The sequence below is a fragment of the Rhincodon typus genome, chromosome 37, assembly GCF_021869965.1.
Source record: "Rhincodon typus isolate 14 chromosome 37, sRhiTyp1.1, whole genome shotgun sequence".
Taxonomy (NCBI): domain Eukaryota; kingdom Metazoa; phylum Chordata; class Chondrichthyes; order Orectolobiformes; family Rhincodontidae; genus Rhincodon; species Rhincodon typus.
In genome coordinates, this window is record NC_063368.1 from 7,568,505 (window position 1) to 7,593,352 (window position 24,848).

Below are 24,848 nucleotides of genomic sequence, written 5' to 3' on the forward strand. Positions count from 1 at the left end.
AGGTCCATAGATCCCTGAAAGTGACAACACAGGTAGATAAGCTGGTCAAGAAGGCATACAGCACGCTTGTCTTCATCTGCCGGTGCATGCAATATAAAAGTTGGCAAATTAAGTTACAGCTGTATAAAAGTTTAGTTAGGCCACATTTGGATTATTGTGTGCCATTCTGGTCGCCACATGACCAGAAAGACATGGATGCTTTGGAGGGGATGCAGAAAAGTTTACCAGGATGTTGCCTGATCTGGAAGGTTTTAAATATGAGGAGAGGTTGGATAAACTCGGTTTATTTTCATTGGAAAGACGAAGGCTATAGGGCCACTTATTAGAGGTCAATAAAATTATGGAAGGCACAGGTAAGGTGTACAACCAGAGGCTTTTTCCCAGGATGGAAAAGTCAACTACAAAAGGGCACAAGTTCAAGTTGAGAGGGGGAAAGCTTAGTGGAGAAGTGCGAGGAAAACTTTTCACACGGAGAATACTGGGTGCCTGGAATGTAGTGCTAGTGGAGGTGGTAGAAGCAGGCACATTAGCAACATTTAAGGCATATCTTGATAGACAATGAACAGGTGGTGAACAGGGAATAGAAAATGCATACAGGCAATAAATGGTGGGTCTAAATAACGGCTAGGAATTGGTGCAGGCTTGGTGGACCAAAGATCCTGCTCCTGCATTGTATTTTATTGTATTGTATTGTATTGATTCTGAATTATGAATGGGTTTTTCTACTATTTGGTGTTCTTTAATTGCAGTTACCAGTGTCCTACCATTAATCTTAAGTGTTATACCTGTCTGGCCCATGTAATTGCATTGCTGTTGGCTGTAGACAATGTCTTCTCAACATAGCATACAGGGACATGCATCCCAGTATCCAACTTGAAATTTGTGAGACAACCATTGACATATATATAGGATCATTTATCTCTCCAAAGAACACTCTATAATTTTCTTCTATTCTAGATGGTTTTACCTCATTAATTTTTCTATGTAGGTAACTATTTGATGTCTTGTTTTTCTGTGTCTGTGTTTTACTTAGGTACATTTTCAGAAAGTGACCTATTGTGTGACAGATAAAGCATTCACTTTGAATAGTGGGCATTACCTATGCTTGTGATGTTTCTTTGCTCCACAACACAGAAAAGCGCTCTTAACATGCGGTGACTGTCCAACTCACTGTACTAGTTTCTCACATGTGCCTTTTCTGGTTTTGTACTTTAAGAAATGAATGGAATTTGCTGATGTCCTGCGCCGAGGTTGACCTGTACATCTCATGATTGCTACTTGAAGACCTCTGCTTAGCTCACCATCAAATGGCTTTCTCGAGAGTCAAATTATCCTTGGATTGCAATACATCTGGCAGGCACATCAGCAATTCCGACAACAATTCTGTCTGTTATGAATTCTGACTTTAGATCACCAAAGGTGTATTGTCCCCTAATTTATAGAAGTCAAAACTTAAATTATCAGTGGATTCCCTGAATGGACAGCTCTTCTATTAAAAACTGCTCTTTCAAGAATTTTATTTGTTCTGAGGTTAGAGTAATTGTCAAAGAGTTCCATTACCTCTTTAGAAGTGCCAATTGCTTCTTGTGCACCTTGATCAAATGTAATGTCATCAGCTATAGTCCCAGTTGTACATGGAAGTGTATTTACTTGGTAAACTTCTGATTTGGAAGCTATTAAGTTATTCCCAAACCTATTCTGGCACAACCTTGAATGGAGACTGCTCCTACAAAATGCCGCCACATAATATAGTCTGTATTTGCTTTTGATTAACTCTCTAGGGAGTTCCTAACTGTCATCCTGCATTAGGAGATAGTAAGAACTGCTGATGCTGGAGTCAAAGGTAACACAGTGTGGAGCTGGAGGAACACTGCAGGCCAGGCAGCATCAGAGGAGTAGAAAAGTTGATGTTTCGTGTCAGGACCCTTCCTTAGAAATGGCTTGCTATGTTCCTCCAGCTCCACACTGTGTTATCCCTGTCATCCTGCATTAGTTCCCTTTCCAGGTTGAAATGCTTTTACCATTGACAGTACATTATTCCTTGCTGAATCTTGCCACAAGGGTTTATTCTGTAAGTTTCCTACCTGTTCAGCCTTCCCTGTTGCTGACTGTCTGCCTGACCAAGCAAATTAAAGCTGAGTGTGAAGATATTGAAAAATCTCCACCACAGCTCACTATGTTATATGAGGCAGCAATCTGCACCTCACCATGAGATAGGTTTGCAGCCACCATCCTCTTTAGGGACCTGTTTGGTCTAGAGTAGCAGAGGAAAACCACTTTAATATTCTGAAGCAGAGGCTCTTGTAATAAGCAGAAAGTAGTTTATTGCATGTCAGAATCTAGTTGCAAATTATATTGACATGTGAAACGTTGTTGCCAAGATCTGAAGGAAGACCTAGATCTTAAGTCTTATTCCTTTGAGATCCTAAACTTTTCTGCCCTGAAGTCCGTATGACCATCAGCATAGTGTGGGAAGCTTAAGGCACTCCTCAGAATTAACCCTTTCAGATCCTTGCACACTTATGCTACAATCACTGGGACTGTTAATGTTGCAAAAATATTCACCAAGGGTAACAGATGAATCCTTAACTTTTCACTTTCACTTCTCATTGGGGAAGACTTTTTTCACAACCTAGTTAAGGCCTGCAAAATAATTGCGGTGAGAGAGTAAGAGAGCATGAGAGAGGGGAAGATATGGTATGAGAAATGTGTCAAATGTAACCTTAAATCGCTTTTCAAAACGGTGTCTATAGCCAGACTGACTGTTAGGAAAGTTAATGCTAATGAAACATTGAAGGTTTGGGTAAGGAGATTGGTGGGGGAGATTGTGATACAGTAGTAGTATCACTTGGCTAGTAATCGCAAGTCCCAGCTAATGCTCTGGGGACATGTGATCCAATCCCACAACAACTGGTAGAATTTAAATTCAATTTATAAATGTAGAACTAAAAATTAGCCTTAATAATAGTGGCTTGCAATTAGTAATGGTGACCAAGACAGCTATCAACAATTCTCATTAAAAAAGCATCTGGTTCATTTGGGGAAGGAAATCCACCATTGTTTCCTGTGATTGGTCTGGCTTACACAAGTCCAGAACCACAGCAATGTGGTTGAACCTTGACCACTCTCTGAAATGGCTGTGCAAGCCAATCAAGGCAATTTAGGGATAAGCAGCAAAATGCTGGCCTTTTTGTCAACACCCACATAGCATCAAAGAATAAAAATCAGATTCTTTACTAGGGATGAAAACCAAATCTTTAAAACCACAGGCCTGGTTATGTTTTATCAACTGGGAAGTAAAGCTGTCTTTGTCCTGTTTCATACCCACTGTATCTACATGGTTGTTCCAATTAAGATTCTGGTTAATGAGGGTCTCCAACTGCTTCATTAACTGAGGAGTTGCGAATTGTACTAAACTTTAGACAGTCATCAGTGTACATCCTTACACTAACCTCATCGTGGAGGGAAGATAGGGAATGAAGCAGCTGATGATGATTGGGCCTAGAGTACTGCTTTTCTCTGATAATACAACATCGCTAATGTTATGATCTAGCTTCCTCAGTTGGCTTCCCCTCTATTTCTCCTTCTCTATCTCTGTATCTCTCCCCTTCCCTTTCTCTCTCTCACACTCAGTGGATGGCATTTAATGCTGTTGGTTGGGGCTTGTTTTCTGCAATGAAATCTGGTGGCATCAGATGGTACCAACATGTTTTCTGGGAGCTCCGATGGAATAAAGTGCCAAATCGAGAATGGTATCCCCTGGACCCCTGGATCTCGTGAGGTCTGTTAATTGCTGCTCTGTCATGACTGGGTTGTTTATCCAATACTTGAGAGCTGCTGACCAATTAGAGACTAGCAGCACTGCAGTGGTGATAGTGCCACTGTTGGGGGACGGGGGTGGTGGGTTGGTGTTGGACACTGCAGTATATACTGTAAAAAGAATATAATTAAACTAGAAAGAGTGCAGAAAAGATTTACTAGGGTGCTACCTGGACTGGAAGGTTTGCGTTATAAAGAGAGGCTGGATAGGCTGGGACTTTTTTCCTGGAATGTAGGAGACGAGGGGTGACCTAATAGATGTCTATAAAATCATGAGAGGCATCGAGAAGGTAGAAAGCCAACAGCTTTGCCCCATGGCAGTGGAGTCTAAAACTAGAGGGCATGGGCTTATGGTGAGAGGGGAGAGATACAGAAGGGTCTAGAGTGCAATTTTTTCATGCAGAGAGTGGTGAGTGTCTGGATTGGGTTGCTAGGGGTAATTGTGGGAACAAGTACAATTTTGTCATTTAAGAAACTTTTGGACAGGTACATGGAAGAGATCGGTATGCAGGGATATGGGCCGAATGCAGGCAAATGGGACTAACTGATTTTGAAAACTAGGTGGCATCGACAAGTTGAGCCGAAGGGCCTGTTTCCACGCTGTAAACCTCTATGACTCTATGACTGTAGAGGGAGGATCTGCTCAAAGGATCAACAATGAATCTTCCAGAAACGGTCATGAGAGGTGGGGGTGGGGGTGGGGGTTGCTGGTTTGCAGTGTGGGGTATCACCAGTCAGGGTGGGGGTGATGGAGTGCCTCAGCAAGAGCAGGTGGTGGGTTCCTAAGAGACCCTGATTTTCTGATGGTAGGAACCTTGGTATGGCACAGACTGCTGAGAACGTAGGAGCCCCACCCCCCCCCCATATACACACACTATCCTCCTCCAGAACTTTCAGGAAAACCCGAAATGTTTTGTTGTGCAGCCTCCTCAGACTATGTGTCCCATGTCTGCGGTTGGTTGAATAGCAGCAGTGGCTGAACGAGTTCCTTAAGTAGCCCTAAAGTGGCCATTTAAAAGTTTCAAGTGGCCTCCAGGCAGGAAGGCCGCTCACAAAAAATCCCATTCTGGTCATAATCAGAGACAGGTGGTGGGATCTCCACACTACCAAACCTCCAAATCACCCACAAAGACAGGAGCATTAAATTCTGCTGACTCTCTTTCTGTCTCTCCCAAGGTTGTTTCTGATTCTTAATGCTATTTTACCATTTTGCCATAATAAGTATCTGAAAAGCTGGTCAAAAGCATAACCAAAGTTATTAAACAATTCATAGTCCATATTTCTTCAGTTGAATACATATTTCCACGTGTGTAAAGGCAGAATTTAATCAGCGGAACATCTCAAATTGTTATAATTGTCCACATCTTCCTTTAGTTACTGACTCAGTTATTAATGGTTTCCACATTGACTGCAGGAGAGAATAGTTTTACCATTTGACCCTTTCTTTTCCAAGAGCATCTGAGATAAATCTTAGTTCACCCTCCTGTGTAAAATTCTAGTGCTATGCTAGGTTTTCACTCATAAGTTGTCAATGGTGTTAATTTTGTCACAACAATTTCAGTCACCAATTTTTAATTTTAGCACTTCTGGCACCTATGCACTGATTTATTTCACAAGGTACTCTTGTTGGTTTCATACAGCTCAGTTGTCAAAACACAAGATCTACAGCGATACATTCCTTCCCCCAGTACTCCAGTATTAACCAGGCAACGCAGTTAATGCAGATGGGGTTGCAGTGCAGGGAATCACTAGTCAGGGTGGGGCTATGACAATTGTCAGGCAATTCAGTTAATGTAGAAGACTGATTTCACCTCGCTTGTTTCTGGTGGCTTATTTTTATTCACTCTTGGCTAGGTGGCATGGGCCTTCTTGAACTGCTGCTGCCTGTGTAGTGAAGGTGGTCCTATTGTGCTGTTATGGAGGAAGTTTCAGGGTTTTAACTCATTAATGTGGAAGAAATCATAAAATATTTCATAGGATTACATAGGAGACACACCACAGAAGCAGGCCATTCATACCAACCAAGCCATTTATGCTCTGCTAAAGTTTCCTCCCATTTTTCTTCATTGAAACCTATCATGATGATCCTCTTGCAAATTTCTGACCATAAGACCATAAGATGTGGGAGCAGAAGTAGGCCATTTGGCCCATGAGTCTACTCTGCCATTCAATGAGATCATGACTAATCTGATAATCCTCAGCTCGACTTTGTTGCCTTATCCCCATAACTCTTGATTCCCTTATCAATTATCTCTGCCTTGAATATTCTTAATGATCCAGACTTCACAGCTCTCTCCAGTAAAGAATTCCACAGATTCGATACCTTCTGAGAAAATAAATTCTTCCTCAGATCTGTCTTAAATAAGTGAACCCTTACTCTGAGATTATTTGCATTGGTCCTAGACTCTTCCTAGACTCTTTACATCTAACCTGTTAAGCCCCCTAAGACTTCTATGTTTCAATAAGGTCTTAGTCCTCTAAACTTCAATGAGTTCAGGCTGAACCTACTCAAGGTCTCCTCAATAGAAAATCCCTCTGTAACTTTTCCATTACATAGTTAACCTTCTCTGAACTGCCTTCAATCCAGCAAGATGGCGGCAGGGTAAGTCATTTCATTCGGAGCTCCACTCTGCTCTCCAGTTCTCTTTCTTTCTTTGTCCTTCCGTTTTGTCTCCCTTCTTCTCTCTCCCTCTAGTAATTCTATTCCCCACCCCCCCACCCCTTTTAACTACCTACCCAAAGAGTTGGGAAGGAGCTGGGTCATGACCGGGAACCAGGTGGCAGGAGCTGAACGCACAGGTTGTGTCCTGCAGTGACAGCGGATCGAGCATGGGCCGAGCGACAGCAGCAGATCAAGAGTGGGCCGGTGAGCCGCGCTGGCAAGATCAGGCCAGTAAGGGAGCCCGGAGCAGGACTCTAGTGGAGGCATGGGATGAGCTCGAAAGCCCTGAGTGGGGCTGCGTCAGTGGAAAGGAAATTTTGACCCTCTTAAGTTATCTTTTTTCTCTTATCTTATTCTAAGTTAATGTGAATGGCACCATGTATAGTAAAGGTACATATTCTTCACTATATTTTTACATTGAATACTCATGACAATAAATGATTCAATTCAATTCAATGCCAGTATATTTTTCCTTACATCTAAGGATTCTTGGAATATTATGACAAGGGCATTCACTATCTCTGTCGCTACTTCTATTAATATCCTAGGATGCATCCCGTCAGGTCCAGGGAGCTTATAAAACGTTAGCCCCATTAGTTTCCCTTTTAGTTTATATCTTCTCAGAATCCTTCCACCTCACTTGAATATATCTTTTCTGTGAGTCATTCTTAAATGTCTGCTATTATTTATTAACTGTGTTTCTGCTAAACCCCTTTCCCAGATCACATAAGCTAACCCTGCCCTCATTCCTTTGTAATTACTCTTATTTAAGTTTATAGCAGATGTTTCTCACTCTCAAACTGAATGCTAAATTCCTCCATTTTACAGTCACTGTTTCCTAGGGAATATTTACATTGAGATCATTTACTAAACATGCCATTACACATTACCAGATCCAAAATAACCTGATCTCTGGTTGGATCCACGACGTTTTGTTCTTGAAAACTGTTCTGACTACACTGTATGAATTCTTCTTCATAGATACCTCTGCAAATTTGATTTTCCCAATCTACATGAATATTAAAGTCACCCATGATTACTGTACTGCCTATGTTACATGCCCTCATTATCTCCTGATTTATTGTCTGCCCTACAGTATAGCTACTCATAAAGGACTTGTCAACTACTTCCACCAGCGTATCCTTCCCCTTTCTATGTCTTATCTTCACTCATATAGATTCTATACTTTCCAAACCAAGATCATTTCTTGCTGTCATATTATTCATCTTGTACTAACAAAGTTACCCCACCCTCACCTTTTCCTTCCTGCCTGTCTTTATGAAAAGTCACACACTCCTGAATATTTAGTTTTCAGCTTTGATCTCCATATGATGATGTCTCCATAAGATTAATCTTTATAGAATGGAAGCAGGCCATTCAGATCATCATGTCCACAACAGCCCTCCAAAGAACAGCCCACCCAGACCCACCCTATCCCTGTAACTCTACATTTACCATGGCTAATCCACCTAACCTCTGGGTGATTTAGCATAGCCAATCCAATTAATCTGCACATCTTTGGACTGTGGGAGGAAACCTGAGCACCCAGAGGAAGCCCACACAGACACAGTGAGAATGTGCAAACTCCACACAGACAGTCACCCAAGAATGGAATTGAACCTGGGTCTCTGGCGCTGTGAGGTAACAGTGCTAACCACTCTGCCACCATGCCATTCTTATTAAAGCAGTTAATTAATAGTGAAGATCTATTAATTTCAACTTTTTACTATGATTTTCCCCCTTTGACTCCTTTTGTTGCTTTTGTTTTTGTTTGGATATACCATCCATTCTGGGTATCATTAACTAAATAGTTATCCTACAAATCCACCATATCCTTTGCTTTGTGAGCCTAATTAATCCCTCACCCAAACCCTCCTACTTTATTTGGGTTAAAGCCCCCTGTATAGCTGTAGTTACTCAGTTTGCCAGGATGTTGGTCCCAGCATGGTTCAAGTGAAGTCCGTCCCACCAAAACAGCTCCCTTCTACCCCAGTACTGGAGCCTGTGCCCCATGAACTGAAAACTATTCCTCCCACGCCAACCTTTGAGACACCCATTTAACTCCTTGACTTTATTTACCCTATGCCATTTTGCCTGTGGCTCAGGTAGCAATCCTGAGATTATCACCTTGGTGGTTCTGCTTTTTAACTAAGTTCCTAACTGTTCAAATTCTTTTAGAAGGACAATTTTTCTAGTCCAGCAATGTCATTGACATCCATTGGCAGTCCATGCCAGGTCCTTAAGTCCTAGAATTCCCTTCCCAAACCTTTCTGCCCCATCCCCTCCTTTATGATGCTGTTTACGTCTACCTCTTGAGCCAAATAGTGGTCAACTTGCCTAATGTCTCTTTTGACTGCCACACAATTTCCACTCAGTGCTTCCATGTTAACACATGTATTAGTAAAGGAAAGACACAAGAGAGAAGCAAGCTGTTCTCTGGAGGAACGGGCTCACCACATTTGCACTTGAATCTACATCATTGCCTTATTCTCCATCCCTCCTCCCTCACCTCAGCAACCAGAATTCCACAGAATTTTGCATCTTTGGTGACCAGTTATCGACATCAATTTTCAGAGGACACTGGGATTTGTGCTTACTCTTGGCATCATGCCGCCTACGTGAAAACACAAAGGGAAGATCGCACCGAATATAGTGAAATAATATCTCCCTCTGGTGTGCTTGGGCCTCTGGCAATAATAATACAAACCAGGGAGCTTGGTCTGCAGTTCAGTTGGCTGAAAATTGTGAAATTCAGTGGCTCAGCAACTCGCAAAATGCTGTAGCTCAACATTAAACGAGAAACCGTAACCGGCAAAGTTTCTTTTAATTCGTTTGGGGATGTGTGCTTCGCTGACTGGTCGAGAATTTACCGCCTCTCCCTAAATGCCCTCGAGAAGGCATTGTCAGAAACCCACAAGACTGATTGAATATTATCCTCAGATTGAGGGACAGCTCAGTCTGCCTCTTGCATTTGCCAGCTCAATCCAGAATGTTATCTCAGGTCGCCAAGGCTTGGGGAATCTGGGCCTCAATGGCTGTATCTAAGAAGAACTCTGTAACCATGAATCTCACCTTATCATCTTTAAAGTGCTAGCCCTTCCCCACTTCCCTATTTGAAGCAGGAAGAGGGCAGGTTTGGATCAAAGTTCTGATTTCTAAAACTTTAACCTCACCCCACCTGACCCAAGCTGATCCTCTTTTGACTAAAGTTCCTCTTTAGTGTCACAAATGAAGGCTAAATATTCATCCAAGGTACAAGAGCTTTTACACCTCTGTGGGAGAATCAAGTGGTGAAAGTTCATTCGCTGAGACCACTATTTTGAGACTTCTGAAACAAAAAAACAGTCAAAATCCCTATCATTCACCTTCCACTGTAACAGCATAATACAGCATAGCATAGTAACTGATTAATTATGGTCATTAATCTTTATCACAAACATGAGGTGAGGAAACCCTGTTCCCTGTGGTGGAGAACTTTAAGATGCATTGATCCAAAGTCACCTGTTCCTTCAGAGTATGCTACAGTTGTCACATGTCATGTCTCAAATTACTCATGTACTGTATCCCAAAATGTTATTTTCTGCAGGAAATCTAATTTGCATTTAAATGAATCAACGCAAACAATCCATCTGTTAACCCACCCACCCTCCCCACACCATGTGTTTTAGTGAATTCTGATTTTGCACATGAAAGAATCGGTCAGAATTCTCATAAGGCATGACGCCCAATATGTTCCTGCATCATCTTTCTAGCCTTTTGGCCCATCAGCAGATGTGCTAGTAAAATTCTGCCCAGGTTTCTGAAGTAGGACTTCACCCCTGCCCAGAGCAGGATTGCCACTATTACGCGAAACATAAGATAGCCGCTTCCCCTCCTTCCAGGAGAGGACCTGATCTATTCCACAATGCACTCTGAAATTTCTGCCTAGATCCAATTCTATTTCCTCTGATGGTGCACATCTTGAGATTCTGCAACTGACGGCAAAACTTTGAGTGAGCCTTTGAGTGAGTCCTTCGTAGCAGTTTTAGAGAGCAAAATTTGACATGGAGCCAAAAAAGGAGATAATTGAGTAGATGACAGGGTAATGAATATTTTACAATTTTAAGGTAATATTTTTTCTTTTTTTTTGTCAGAGTTCTACTTACTTGACTTGACGAGATGTCTTCATGCTAAATTTGAGAGCTGAGTGGAATTTTACCAGCATGTTGCTGATGGGTGGAAAGGCTAGAAAAGTGATGCAGGAGGGCATCAGGTGCCATGCCTTATGCCTGCTCCCCTCTTCTTACCAAACATTTTATCAGTGATGTTGGTAGGTCAATCACCTTCATGGAGATAAGTTGAGCCACTGAAATAGCTAAGTAAGGACCACTTTCTGTCGCTGTGGTGTTTTGGGCTTGAAACCTCCAAGAAGGTACATGAGAGGACTCCTTCCTCCTTTTTGGGCACCTCATTGAACATAGAACAGTACAGCACAGTACAGGCCCTTCGGTCCACGATGTTGTGCTGACCTATTATCCTACTAAGATCAAACCACCCTGCATACCCTACATTATACTGTCATCCATGTAACTATCCAAGAGTCGCTTAAATGTCTCTAATGTATCTGACTCCACGAACACTGCTGGCAGCCCCTTCCATGCGCCCACCACTCTCTGTGTAAAGAACCTACCTCTGACATCTCCCTTATACCTTCCTCCAATCACCTTAACATTATGCCCCCTCGTAATAGTCATTTCTGCCCTAGGAAAAAGTCTCTGGCTATCCACTCTGTCTATGCCTCATCATCTTGTACACCTCTATCAAGTCACCTCTCATCTTTCTTTGCTCCAATGAAAAAAGCCATAGCTCCCTCAACCATTCTTCATAAGATCTGCCCTCTAGTCCAGGCAGCATCCTGGTAAATCTCCTCTGCATCCTCTCTAAAGCTTCCATATCCTTCCTATATTGAGGCGACCAGAACTAAAACAATATTCCAAGTGTGGTCTAACCAGGGTTTTATAGAGCTGCAGTATAACCTCACAGCCCTTAAACTCAATTCCCCTGCCAATGAAAGCCAACACACCATACGCCTTCTTTACAGCCTTATCAACTTGGGTAGCAACTTTGAGGGATCTATGGACGTGGACCCAAAGATCCTTCTGTTCCTCCACACTGCCAAGAATCCTGCCATTAACCCTGTATTCTGCATTCAAATTTGACCTTCCAAAATGAACCACTTCACACTTTTTTGGGTTGAATTCCATCTGCCACTTTTTTGCCCAGCTCTGCATCCTGTCAATGTCCCATTGCAACCTACAATAGCCCTCCACGCTATCCACAATTTCACCAACCTTTGTGTCATCGGCAAACTTACTAACCCACCCTTCCACTTCCTCATCCAAGTCATTTATAAAGATCACAAAGAGCAGAGGCCCCAGAACAGATCCCTGTGGCACACCACTGGTCACCGAGCTCCATCTACTATCACACTCTGTCTTCTATTGGACAGCCAGTTTGTATCCAGACAACCAAATTTCCCTGAATCCCGTATCTCCTTACTTTCTGAATGAGCCTACCATGGGGAACCTTATCAAATTCCTTGCTAAAATCCATTTACACCACATTCACTGCTCTACCTTCATCAATGTGTTTTGTCACATCCTCAAAGAATTCAATGAGGCTTGTGAGGCATGACCTGCCTCTCACAAAGCCATGCTGACTATTTCTAATCAAACTGTGCTTTTCCAAATAATCATAAATACTATCTCTCATAATCCTGTCCAATAAGTTGTCCACCACAGAAGTTAGACTGACTGGTCTGTAATTCCCAGGATTATCCCTATTCCCTTTCTTCAACAAAGGAATGACATTTTCCACCCTCCAATCATCTGGTACTACTCCAGTGGACAATGAGGACGTGAAAATCATCGCCAAAGGGGCAGCGATCTCTTCCCTCGTTTCCCATAAAAACCTTGGGTATATCCCGTCTGGCCCAGGGGACTTATCTATCCTCATGTTTTTCAAAATTTCCAGCACATTCTCCTTCCTAACCTCAACCTGTTCGAGCATATCTGCCTGTTTCATGCTGTCCTCACAAAAGTCAATGTCCCTCTCACTGGTGAATACTGAAGCAAAGTATTAATTAAGGACTTCCCTACTTCCTCTGACTCCTCACACAAGTTCCCTCTGCTATCCCTGATTGGCCCTATCCTCACTCTGGCCATCCTCTTCTTCCTCACATAAGCATAGAACGCCTTGGGGGTTTCCTTGATCCTACCCGCCAAGGCTTTTTCATACCCCCTTCCAGCACTCCTAAGTCCATTCGTCAGTTCTTTCCTGGCTACCTTGCAGCCCTGTAGAGCCCTGTGTGATCTTTGCTTCCTCAACCTTATGTAAACTTCCTTCTTCTTCTTGACTAGATGTTCCACATGTCTTGTCATCCAAGGTTCCTTCACCTTACCATCCCTTCCTTGCCTCATGGGACAAACCTATCCAGTTCTTATAGCAACTGCTCGCTAAGCAACCTCCACATTTCTGTCATGCATTTCCCTGAGAACATCTGTTCCCAATTTATGCTCTGGATTTCTTGCCTAATAGCATTATAATTCCCCCTCCCCCAATTAAATACTTTCCCATATCATTTGCTCCAATCGCTCTCCATGACTATAGTAAAGGTTAGGGAGTTGTGATCACTATCACTGAAATGGTCTCCCACCGAGAGATCTGACACCTGGCCTGGTTCGTTGCCAAATCCAATATGGCCTCTCCTCTAGTCGACCTATTTACATATTGAGTCAGAAATCCTTCCTGGACACACCTGACAAAATCTGCTCCATCCAAACTATTTGCACTTCGGAGGTTTCAGTCTATATTAGGGAAGTTGAAATCATCCATGACAACAACCCTATTACTTCTGCACCTTTCCATTAACTGCCTCCCAACTGTTCCTCAGTGTCTCAGTTGCTATTGGGGGGTCTATAGAAAACTCCCAATAAAACTCCTTTCCTGTTTCTGACTTCCACCCATACTGACTCAGTGGACAAATCCTCCTCCACGACCTCCCTTTCTGCAGCTGTGATACCATCCCTGATTAGCAATGCCACTCCCCCACCTCTTTTACCTCCCTCCCTATTTCATTTGAAACATGTAAACCCCAGAACATCCACCATTCCTGCCCCTGTGTTATCCAAGTCTCCGTAATGGCCACAACATCTTAGTTCCAAATACTGATCCATGCTCTAAGTTTGTCACCCTTACTTCTGACACTTCTTGCGTTAAAATAGACACACTTCAACCCGTCGCACTGACTGCAACTTTGCCCTATCAACTGTTTGTCCTTCCTCACAGACTCTCTGCATGCTGTATCTGCCTGTACACTGGCTACCCCATCCTCTGATCCGTAGCTCTGGTTCCCATCCCCCTGCCAAACTAGTTTAAACCCTCCCAAAGAGCTCTAGCAAATCTCCCACCCACGATATTAGTGCCCCTCCAGTTCAGGTGCAACCCGTCCTTCCTGTACAGGTCCCACCTTCCCCAGAAGGTATACCAATGATCCACATATCTGAAGCCCTCGCTCCTACATCAGCTCTGTAGCCACGTGTTCAGCTGCACTCGCTCTCTATTCCTGGCCTCACTAGCCCGTGGCACCGGTAGTAATCCTGAGATTACTACTCTACTCGTCCTGGCTTTTAGCTTCCAACTTTACATCCTATATTCACTTTTCAGGTCCTCATCCCTTTTCCCAGTTATGTCATTGGCACCAATGTGTGCCATGACTTCTAGCTGCTCACCCTCCCCCTTAAGAATCCTGTAGATTTGATCCAAGACATCCCTGACCCTGGCACCCAGGAGGCAACATACCATCTGGGAGTCTTACTCAATACCACAGAATCTCCTGTCTGTTCTCCTAACCATTGAATCTCCTATCACTATCGCTCTCCTATTCTCCCCCTTCCCTTCTGAGCCACAGAGCCAGGCTCAGTGCCAGAGACCTGGCCGCTATGGACCTGGTCCACGGAAGGGACCCCAGTTGCTCCCACAGGGGGCATTGCCCCACATCACTAATCCCACCCAATAATACACCCTCCCAATCTCTGTGATATGCCTGCCTCAAGCCCACTTGGCTCTCTTCAAAGGTGCCAAAGCCTTTGAGCCATCCTGGCTTTGCAATGGCCACCACAATGGTGGTGCTACTGAGGCTGCTAAGCTACCTTCCTCTGTTAGGGCCAACAGTAGTTGGGGGTGACCAAATTCCTTTATTAAGACAGTGACCTTAATTAGTGACAATGGCAGCGGCTATTTAATTGACCATGTCTTCCCAGGTCCTGTTGCCAGCCAAGGACTGTGTTACCTTCCACCTTTGACTCCTTTGCCAGAACTTATGCCATTGATTCAAAGTCCTGTCTTTGTGCTTATAAGTTCATCAGCCCTTGAGCTGGCACTCCACTATATTACTGAGGGAGAGCTGCACTATCAAAGGAACAAACCTTTTGGCTAAACCATTAAACTTTGCCCCTTAGGGAAACGTAAAAGATCCCAGGGTATTATTTGAAAAGACTAAGGGGATTACCCTTGACCAATATTTGTTCCTTCAGCAATGTCATTAAAATTGATCACCTCATCATAATCACAATGCTGTTTGTGGGAGCTTGCTGTGTGTTAACTGGCTGCTACATTTTATAATTGTGACTACATTTCAAAAACACTATTTGGCTATGAAACAGTTGGGACATCATGAGGTTGTGCTACTTAAACATAAGTGTACCTCTTCCAGCCCACGACAGATTCTGATAAAGGAACAGGAGCTCGAGAGCTGGCTTAATCTTTTATTTTTAATTCTGCGCCACATTGAAACTATCTACTTGACTCTCTCCCTGTCAAGTTAGATGTATGGGATACAGATTAATCCAATGTGCTCGAATATTGACTCATAGTTTATATGTTTTAGAATATTGCTTTTAGTTTTGTGAATTAAAGTTTTAACTATAAATATTAGGGAACATGGTTGATAAGCAACCCTGAAGTGTATGCAATTCAAACAAACTTGGTGTGCATTACACTTAAACGATTGAAATCAAAATGACCTAAGACATCGGAACATGCATCAGTTCTGGAAGAGAAAGTTGTAAAACCCAATTATTCATATGGTTTCCCAAAATCAAGGAGAACAAAATAGTTAATTTGCATTTCTACCTTGGAACTAGGGCATGCATGCACATTGCCATAGAGATGGTGATTCAGGATGCAATCTTGGTTATCAGAATTGGTTACCGACAGAAGCGAGCAGTTCAGTTTGGTATCCGACTGGGGCGGTTATAGTTTTGCTTTTGTGAGGACTGTATCTGCACAACTTGAGGGAGTTAACAAGAGGTGATAGTCAGTTAAGTCTGCATTTCAAGCACAGAAAATACTAACTTTACTACTCACTGCATAGAATTTGTATAGGACTCCATCTAAGTTTGAATTTCAGGAGGTAAAAGCAGCAGGAGGGTTTGCTCTAGCTTGCAGCTTGTGGAAGAAATCTACAGTGGTCCTCATAAAGAATTGTGGCAGAAAGAATTCAGCAAAGTTAGCTCAGAAAGCTGTGGGAAGGCAGTTAGATCTGGCTGTAATCCAAACAAGGAACTGAGGCATCCAGAATCATGAGGTGTGTAAAGGAAAATGTGAAGCATCATGTAGCTGGAACCTAATGGAAAGACCTCACCCCACCATAGAATCTTACCCCAGAGAAGTAACTGGAATATTAAGGAGATTTACAGTGAACCCTGGAGGCCAATGGATAGCTTTTGATTTGGCTTCCTGGTAAATTTAGTGGACTTTCAAAAATTTATAAGATAAGGGAACTTTGGAGCGGGGTGAGTAAAAGTGAAGCTGAGCCCATTTCATACAAAATTATAAACAATACAGTTAACTTAGGACGTTCTTATCATGTAATGTGTAACTCTGGGCCAGAAGCTCAAGTCCAACATTGAGACTTGTTGGCCATCGAAGGTGCTTTCATAATGTGGCCAATCAAATTGATTTTTGTTCTGTAAATCCTTCCGACATGCCTGATGGCAGGCGGTAAGAACAGGAGAGTCTCCTGATTGGCAATCCTGCAGTAGGTAATGGCAAACCACTACATCCATAGCCCAAATCACATATCCATGCCGCAAGCCTCAGAATTAAAGATTGGAGATCAGGCAGACAGTATTAATGTAAAAGCATTTATTTTATTTGATTCTTGTTGATACAATAACATTTGTTTTTTGGTGAAAAACATGAAACTGTGGTGCACGGTTCTATCAGCTAGATGATGAGTGTTTGGAATTCTTTTTTAACCATTGGAGGTCAGAATTGTAACTGATATATTACAGAAGGACTCCGAATATGCCTCTGTCAGCTCTTCAGTACAGCTATTCAGTTGATGCAATTCTCATTTACCTCTAGCCCTTTGTTTATCTTCATAATATTCTGTTAGCCAACTTCATTCCCCATCAAATTCATTTAAACCCTTTCCACAATACTCAATTAACTTCCAACAAGGAAGTTTGGTTGAGTGCAATCTTGTTGAGTGCTCCAAAAACTGGTCTCTATGTCATGGGAATCTGAACTGCCTTCTCCTGCTCTGCTTTTCAAGCCTCATACTCACACGTTTTATCTCACTCTTCACCAGCACATGGAAATAATCCAGAAGTTGTTCTGCCGTTACCGTTGGGTTCCTGTAACTCTGCCCCTTCCAGTTGGTTTTCCCTGAGATCCTGCTCTTTAATTTTCTCCCAAGCCTCTGAAATTCTGTCTTTTCAGGACTGCAAGCCTTTTCCTCCATTTTCTAACTTAGACCATAGCTTCTGTTTGGCCCTTCCAAATGCGTTCACTGAGTTTTAATCTTGGCACAGAGAGGCAAAACTCAAATGGGATTCACATCATTAGTTACAATATAGTCTGTCTATCCCCTCGGAATATCAAATCCCCTATGACTATTGTATTTGTATGTTTTCTGTGAACACTACAATGTTGTGAAGGGCCTCTCGACTCAAGTTCCCTCAAGGCATCATCATGTTCAGCATTATTCAAAATTAGAGAAACAGTTTGAGAGTACCACAATCCTGAAGGATTTCTGATTCTCCCTCTCCAGCTAGACAGTTAGCTATTCATTATTCCCCTGAGGTCTGTTATAGCTGCAAGGGTGACCACCTCCTGCAATGTGCCCACTTGAGCTTTGTCAGCCTCCCATGCAGTGACTCCAAGAGGACATTGTGTGGGGAATCATGGGATGCACATGCTGTTTGGATTCATTTACACCACATATACATTGCAGCAGCTACAGTGCACAGTCATCAATGAACAAAGTCCTAGTAATAATTAAACTCCACCCGCAGAGTTTGTAAACTGTGGTTCATTTATCACTCTACCCCTACAGAAATGACCCCTGTGACTGTTCCTGCTACAGCTTTAACCTTATAACCATGTTTTATCCTTGTTCCCTGTATAGTTGTACCCTCTAAAACACAGATTACTGTTCATCACTACATTGCAGGGACAAACTACCCCTTCCCCTTAAAACATGCTCCATGTCACTCCATCATCTGCAAACATCACCTCCTGCTGTTGTTTACAGTGCTGATCATCAGACAATGACATTTTACATTAGCATCAATCACCCAGTACATGAGTGCAACCGAGAATCCATTTGCTTCGCACATGAATAAACTTACATCATAATCCAAATGTTGCAAACATCTGGGGTTAACCTGGTGATGGTTTGCATTGGATCATTCAACAAATCTTATTCCTTTGTGGTTATGAAAAATCTAACTGGTCCTCTAAGGGTGCTCATGTCTGAACACATACATGAATTCAGTCCCACACATTATAACTAGAAACAGGATGAGTCCATTCAGCACCAACCATGTTTGGGAAACTAGTCTCACTTGCTTGTGCTTGGTCCATATCCTTCCAAATCTTTCCTATTCATGAACCTATCCAAATGTCTTTTAAATTTTGTAACTGTACTTGTATCTATCACATTCTCTGGCAGTTTATTCCACACATGAATTATTCTTCATGTAAAAAAGTTGCCCATCATGTTCTTTGTAAACCTTTCTCCTTGCACCTTAAAAATATGCCCCTAGTTTTGACTCTCCCACCCAGGAAAGGTATCCTTGGATCATGTCTCATGTCGGCCAGATCAAGTAAGGATGGATATTCATCCAAGGGATCATGGACGTTGCAGGCTAATCAAGCAATTATTGCCCATCACTAATTACCCAGAGGTTAGTTAAGAGACAACCACATTTCTGTGAATCTAGAGTCACATGTAGGCCAGACCAGGTAAGGACAGCAATTTCTCTCTCCCTAAAGGACATGAATGAACTAGATAGGTTTTTACAAGAATGGGTCATCATTACTAAGATGAATTCCAGCAGAATGGTCTGTGGGCAGGTAAGGTTAACAGTTTGTGATTGTGAGGTGAGTGCAGATCATGAGTGTGATGCTGTGACTGCAGGCTAGGACCTGTGTGTGTGATGTCTGTACAGCAGCAGAGTGAGGCTGAGTTAAGCCTCCGTGAGGTAGCAGAGAGCAGATGGCACCCTTACTGAGTGAGGGAGTACATTCATTTTCCTGCTTGCCCTGCTTTCTGTCCCTTTTGTGAGGGCCAATGGCACTGGCCTGTGCTGTGTTCTACTCCCAGAGTGGATGGGTCTGATGCAATGGCCTCCTGAATAGGATGAACTTTCTCTCAATGATCCATTCAGCAACATTTGCAAGACAAGGCAGCATCAGAAAACCTGGAAACCAATTCTACTTCGTAGCAGGGTTTCTGGGCCGACAACCCACAGGCTCCTGGGAGATTCCTAGCTGGCAGTGAGTATATCCAGCTGGCTAACAAATATGTTGCCAGAATCTTCAAACCTGAAGGGTCTAGCCAGGGATGAGAGCCTCCAACTCATTTGCAACATTATTCACTGAATAACTCATGCCTAGTGACGGATGCTGGGACTTGCCAGTCAGGCAATGAAGGTTTATGGGAAAAATGCAAGAAAGTAGACATGAGGAATGTCTGATCAGCCATGATCCTATTGAATGGCAGGACAGGCTCAATGGACTAAATGGTCTACTCCTGTTCCTATTTCTTACGGTCTTATGAACTGTACTGAGTTAAGACTTGGGCTATCGCATTTGTCACGCACAGTCGGGTCAGGAAGGGGATGTCTTATTTTCATCTCCCCTCTCTCATTGTCCACTGCCTCTTCTCCACTTCAGGATTTCACTATGTACATAGCGTCGACGGTGTAGCCGTCTTGTGGTCCATTGGTTAGTGTCCTTAGCAGGGCTTTAGGTTCAAGTCACATCTCAGGATGTGATGCCCGAGAAAGGTATGTCACAACATGGTCAAACACATTAATTATTAATCTGTAATCTCTTCCAATATGGCAAGCAGGAGAGTTTCCTAATTGGCCAGACCCCTGTGATGGCTGCAGCACCACAGTCGCCCATGTTATAAAACTTTCCATGAAGATTCATGCCATCCTCATTCTGACTATACAGTGCAGAAACAGACTTACCTAACTTTCCTTTAAATGTATCTATGCTATTCGCCTCACAATCACTGTGTGAGGTTGGAAATGTACATTCAATGTAATCTTCTCTTGAGTCCCCTATTGGATTTCATAAAATCCTTATCTGGTCCTCACCAAAAATAACTGTAAAGAATGGCAAAAATATTGAATGCCCACTAAAGGGAAACAAATACTTGATTTGAGGATGAACCCTAAAAGGCTATTACAACAATTAGAATAGAGATAGAGAAAATAACTGAATTATTAGGAGAACTTCAAGAGGATAATCTCCCAGGTCAGTATGCTTTCTGGAGGAAACTGGGGAGAAGATAACAGAGATTCTAGTTTATGTGAATATTGCACACAGATGCGCGTCCTATTAGAGGGCATAGCAGCAGAGTACTGGCAGAAAGCTAATGTTCCTAAGTACAGTTTAGAAGATGGAATAAAATTTGCCACTTATGGACCAGTCTGCTAATGTCAGTGATAGGGAAGATGCTGGAAGCTACACTAAAATATAAAGATAAAGCAAAAAATATAATAGAACTTTTAAAAAGCTGCATGGGTTCCAAAAAGTTACATCATGTTTAACTAAGCTGATACAATTAGGGAATGGAAAATATAGACAAGGGTACTGCAGTTGATGCCATATACTTATCTGTTCAATTATTTTAATCAACCTGTTCGGATGTTCTATGACATACCTCCAGGGTCGGTGGACCAGACCTTCCTGTCCGGAGATAGGGACACTACCATTTCACCACAAGAGCCAAGAAAAGGCATTTATTTGATGAGGTACATGGTGTCAAGAACATGCTCACCTATGCTAAGCTTCATTGGGTTGATGAGGAAGTTAGCATGGTGGATTCCCGAATACTAAAGGCCCTTCTCTATAGCCAGCTGAGTGTGGGAACCCACACCACAGAATATCCAAAACTTTGATGCAACAAAAATCTGAAAGCCGACCTCAAAGCTTGCAAGCTGGATCCTAAAGTATAGGGAGAAAAAAACTTTGAACAGACCCAAATGAAGGTGCCTCTATCATCAAGCATCTTGTACAATGGCCCTCACCATGGTTCATCTTGGTCAAAGGTACATCTGGTAGACTTACTACCACCATCCCCTTTCCAGGTATGGATCTGCAGTTCCTTGTTGGTGCGTTGTGGCAGAGGAAAACGACTTTGTAGAATAATAAGATAAGGCTCTTGTCATAAACAACACCTAGTTTACAGGATGATAGCAACTAGATACAAGTTACATTTGTGTGATCGGCATTGTTACAGAAACTGTGAGAGAAATCTCTATGTTAGGTCTTACGCCTTTGAGATCCAAAGCTGCTCCCCTGCCCAAGGCCATAGGACATCTGTGAGGTGGTTAACCTACTCCTCAGCGTTAACCCTTACATTCGTGTACCACAAAGCAATTTTGACATTTGGGCAAGAAGAGTCAAGCGTCTCCAGGGCAAATGAACATGGCACAAGGCCAAAACCTCCATCCATTCCTGCAACACTGTCCTCATATATGGTTATTTGCAATTTGTAATGCAAATTGAGATTTGTCTCATACCATAGGAGATAATATCAACCTAGACTTTAAAGCAATCTTTTTGCTTCCATTTAAAAATAACTCATCTGTTGAAGTGATGGAAAAATCCATCAACATCACATAGTGGACTCGTGACAAGGGTAAGGACATGTAGAGTCAGGGAACAAATAGTTGAAAACTACTTTTAAAAAATGTAAGAGAGTGACTATAAAGGATAATCATTCAGGTTAGATACGGGTAGAAAGTGGCGTTCCATAAGGACCCCTGCAGGGACCAATACTGTTCATAATTTACATTGATAATTTGGAATAGGGCAGTATTGTGGCTCAGCAGTTAGCACTGCCGCCTCACAGTGCCAGGGACCTGGGTTTGATGCCAGTTTTGGCAACTGTCTGTGTGGAGATTGTACATTCTCCCTGTGTCTGCGTGGGTTTCCTCCAAGTGCTCCAGTTTCTCCCACAAATGTGCAGGTTAGGTGGATTGGCCATACTGAAATTGTCCGTTGTGTTCAGAGATGTGTAGACTGGTTGGATTAGCCATCGTAAATGTGGAAATACAGGATATGGTAGTGGGCTGGGTCTGAGTGGGATGCTGTTTGGAGAGTCGAGGTGGACTGAATGGGCCAAGTGGCCTCCTTCTGAACAGTAGGGAATCTATGAAATTACCAAAGATTTACAAATGATACCAAACCAGACAGCATAGCTAATTGTTGGAGAATGCAAAGTAGTGCAAGAGATCATTGAATAATTTTCACATCAGGAAGTTGAATAAGCTTAAACACATATAAGCATGAGGTTTGCACTTTATGAGGCATATAATCAGAGGCAAAGAATCCTTATCTCTTCTCTTCTCCCTCCTGAACTGCTCCTTTGGTTTATTCATATAATGTATCCTCAGCCCCATCCTATTTCTTATCTATATAATGCCTTTCAATGACATGTCCAAAATATGCTACATTTTAACATGTACCATGATTTAAGGCATGTGGTTTATATAAAGGTCATTTTTAAAAAGTTTGGATCTCAAACTAGTGGCATATGGGTATTGGTCTTTTTTTTGTTAATAACTATCTAGGTCAGTATTTCCAGAACTATGATTTTAAACTAGTAAATGTCAGAGAATAGATGACTAATGGACTTGTGGAAGGTTAGTGGATGTTTGTTTATATTCTGTTTTATGACAGGAGAAGAAAAAATATTAAGCCATTAGCTTAGGAAAAGCTAGGATGAGCCAGTTTTGTTTCAATTTAGTTAAAAGATTCTGAATTCAGTTTGAAAGGAACCTGACAGAATTCAGATACAAGAATGATTTCTCCTAGAAAAATGAATTCTTCAGAGCAGTTAAGGTTACCTCAGTGCAAAGATTTCAATTTGTTGAAACTTCCAGACCGTAAGTGTTTGTTTAGAAATCTGCACTTGTTATTCAAACTGAGAAAGTCTAAAGATCTCAGTTGTATGAGTCAAAGAGAAAGGTTTCACAGCTCACAGAACTTGAACTGAAAAGAAGCAGTTAAGTCAACCTAAAGATCTGACTAGAAAGGCGAATTTCTCTCATTTTTGATTAATTGCGTAAAGTGTTGGCATTGATTTGTAGATGGAATTTTGTTTAACCAGTTGTTAGGAAATTTTTCAAGCTTGTTAGATTTAAATAGCTTGGTTTTGCCTTATCTTTATTTTTATTTCTTTTGTGTAAAACACTTCTGTTTTATTGTTAAAACCAAATCTGAAGCCTTGTGTGCTTCTGTTTTAGTATAAGACACCACATTTTTAAAAAATTGATTTGTCAAGCAAAATTTCATTCTAAGATCTGACTTGTGGAGTAACACCATCAGTCAGCCAGGATCATAATAGTATGCTGACGACACCAAGCTCAGCTCAGACAAAGCCTCACAACCTCTGCACTGTTTCTAAATTATCAAACTTGCTTATCCAATATTTAGTCATATTCGAGTCAACATTTCCTCCAATTATATTTTGGGTGGACAGAAACCACTGTCTTGGCCCTCAGCTCCAAATTCTATTCCCTAACAATTTGTCCTGGCTGACTGTCTGAGCCTAAATTAGACTGTTCACCATCCCAGTGTCACAACCTAGAGAATTCTAAAAACGAAACGTTCAAAGTCTGGAAATTTCTACAAACTGAAGGAATACCCTTCTGCAGAAATAACCTATCTTTTTTCTCAACCCAACCCCCCTAGTAGCCCCAGACCATTTATCTGTGTAAGTGAAAACTCAACGCCATTAATGTTTAACAATTAATTCCCCAGGCAGCTGATTGAGTCACTTAACTTAAGTAACATACTTTCTTGGAAATTATGTTTGAACTCACCGTTCAAAAATGACTTTCTGACCCTTGTTTAAAAGAAAAACAAGTGGCCTTTGTAGAAGGAAAAGAAGATACATCTTTCCTGCACTTTCTATGTAAGTTTTCAAATTCTGTTGATACAGTATTAAACTCCATCACAACTTTAAAACAACAGAAGCTCAGACATTAAAATAGTTGAATCAAATAATATACTACTTTTTTATTAACTGGTTGATCAAATTTTCTGGTTGATTGACAGGACCACATAATCCACATAAAAACAGACACTAAGTATAATGGAGGGGATATACACATCACTGTTATATTTTATTAACAGCATTAATCACTGTGCAAAGTAACCTTGTATGCATCATTCTGTCAAAGCACCCTATGATCTGTATGTCCTTGTTTGCTATGATCTGCCCGTACGACTCACAAACAAAGCTTTTCACTGTATATAGTACACGTGACTACAATAAATCAAACCAAATTAAATTATAATTTAAATAAAACTTACTAGCAGAGAGCATTCTCACTCACACCCTGAACTGACTACTTGGACATTGCGATAATACAGTTAGTGTCCACTATTTAAGGTATTTAATTTATGCCAGTTTGTCAAGAGTGCTGGTTATTTTTTTATAGAATCCCTACAGTGTGGAAACAGGCCCGTTGGCCCAACTAGTCCACCAACCCTCAGGGCATCCCACCCAGACCTTTCCCCCATGATCCACTTAACCTACACATCCCTGAACACTATGGGCAATTTAGCATGGACAATCCACCTAGCCTGCACACCTTTGGACTGTGGGAGGAAACCCCCATAGACGGGGGGAGAATGTGCCAACTCCACACAGACAGTCGCCTAAGGATAGAATTGAACCTAGGTCCCTGGCGCTGTGAGGTAACAGTGCTAACCACTGAGCTATTGTCATTAAGTACCAGTTAAAACAATGTTTGCAGTAGATACATTTGAGGGGAAGCCGTATATAAACACC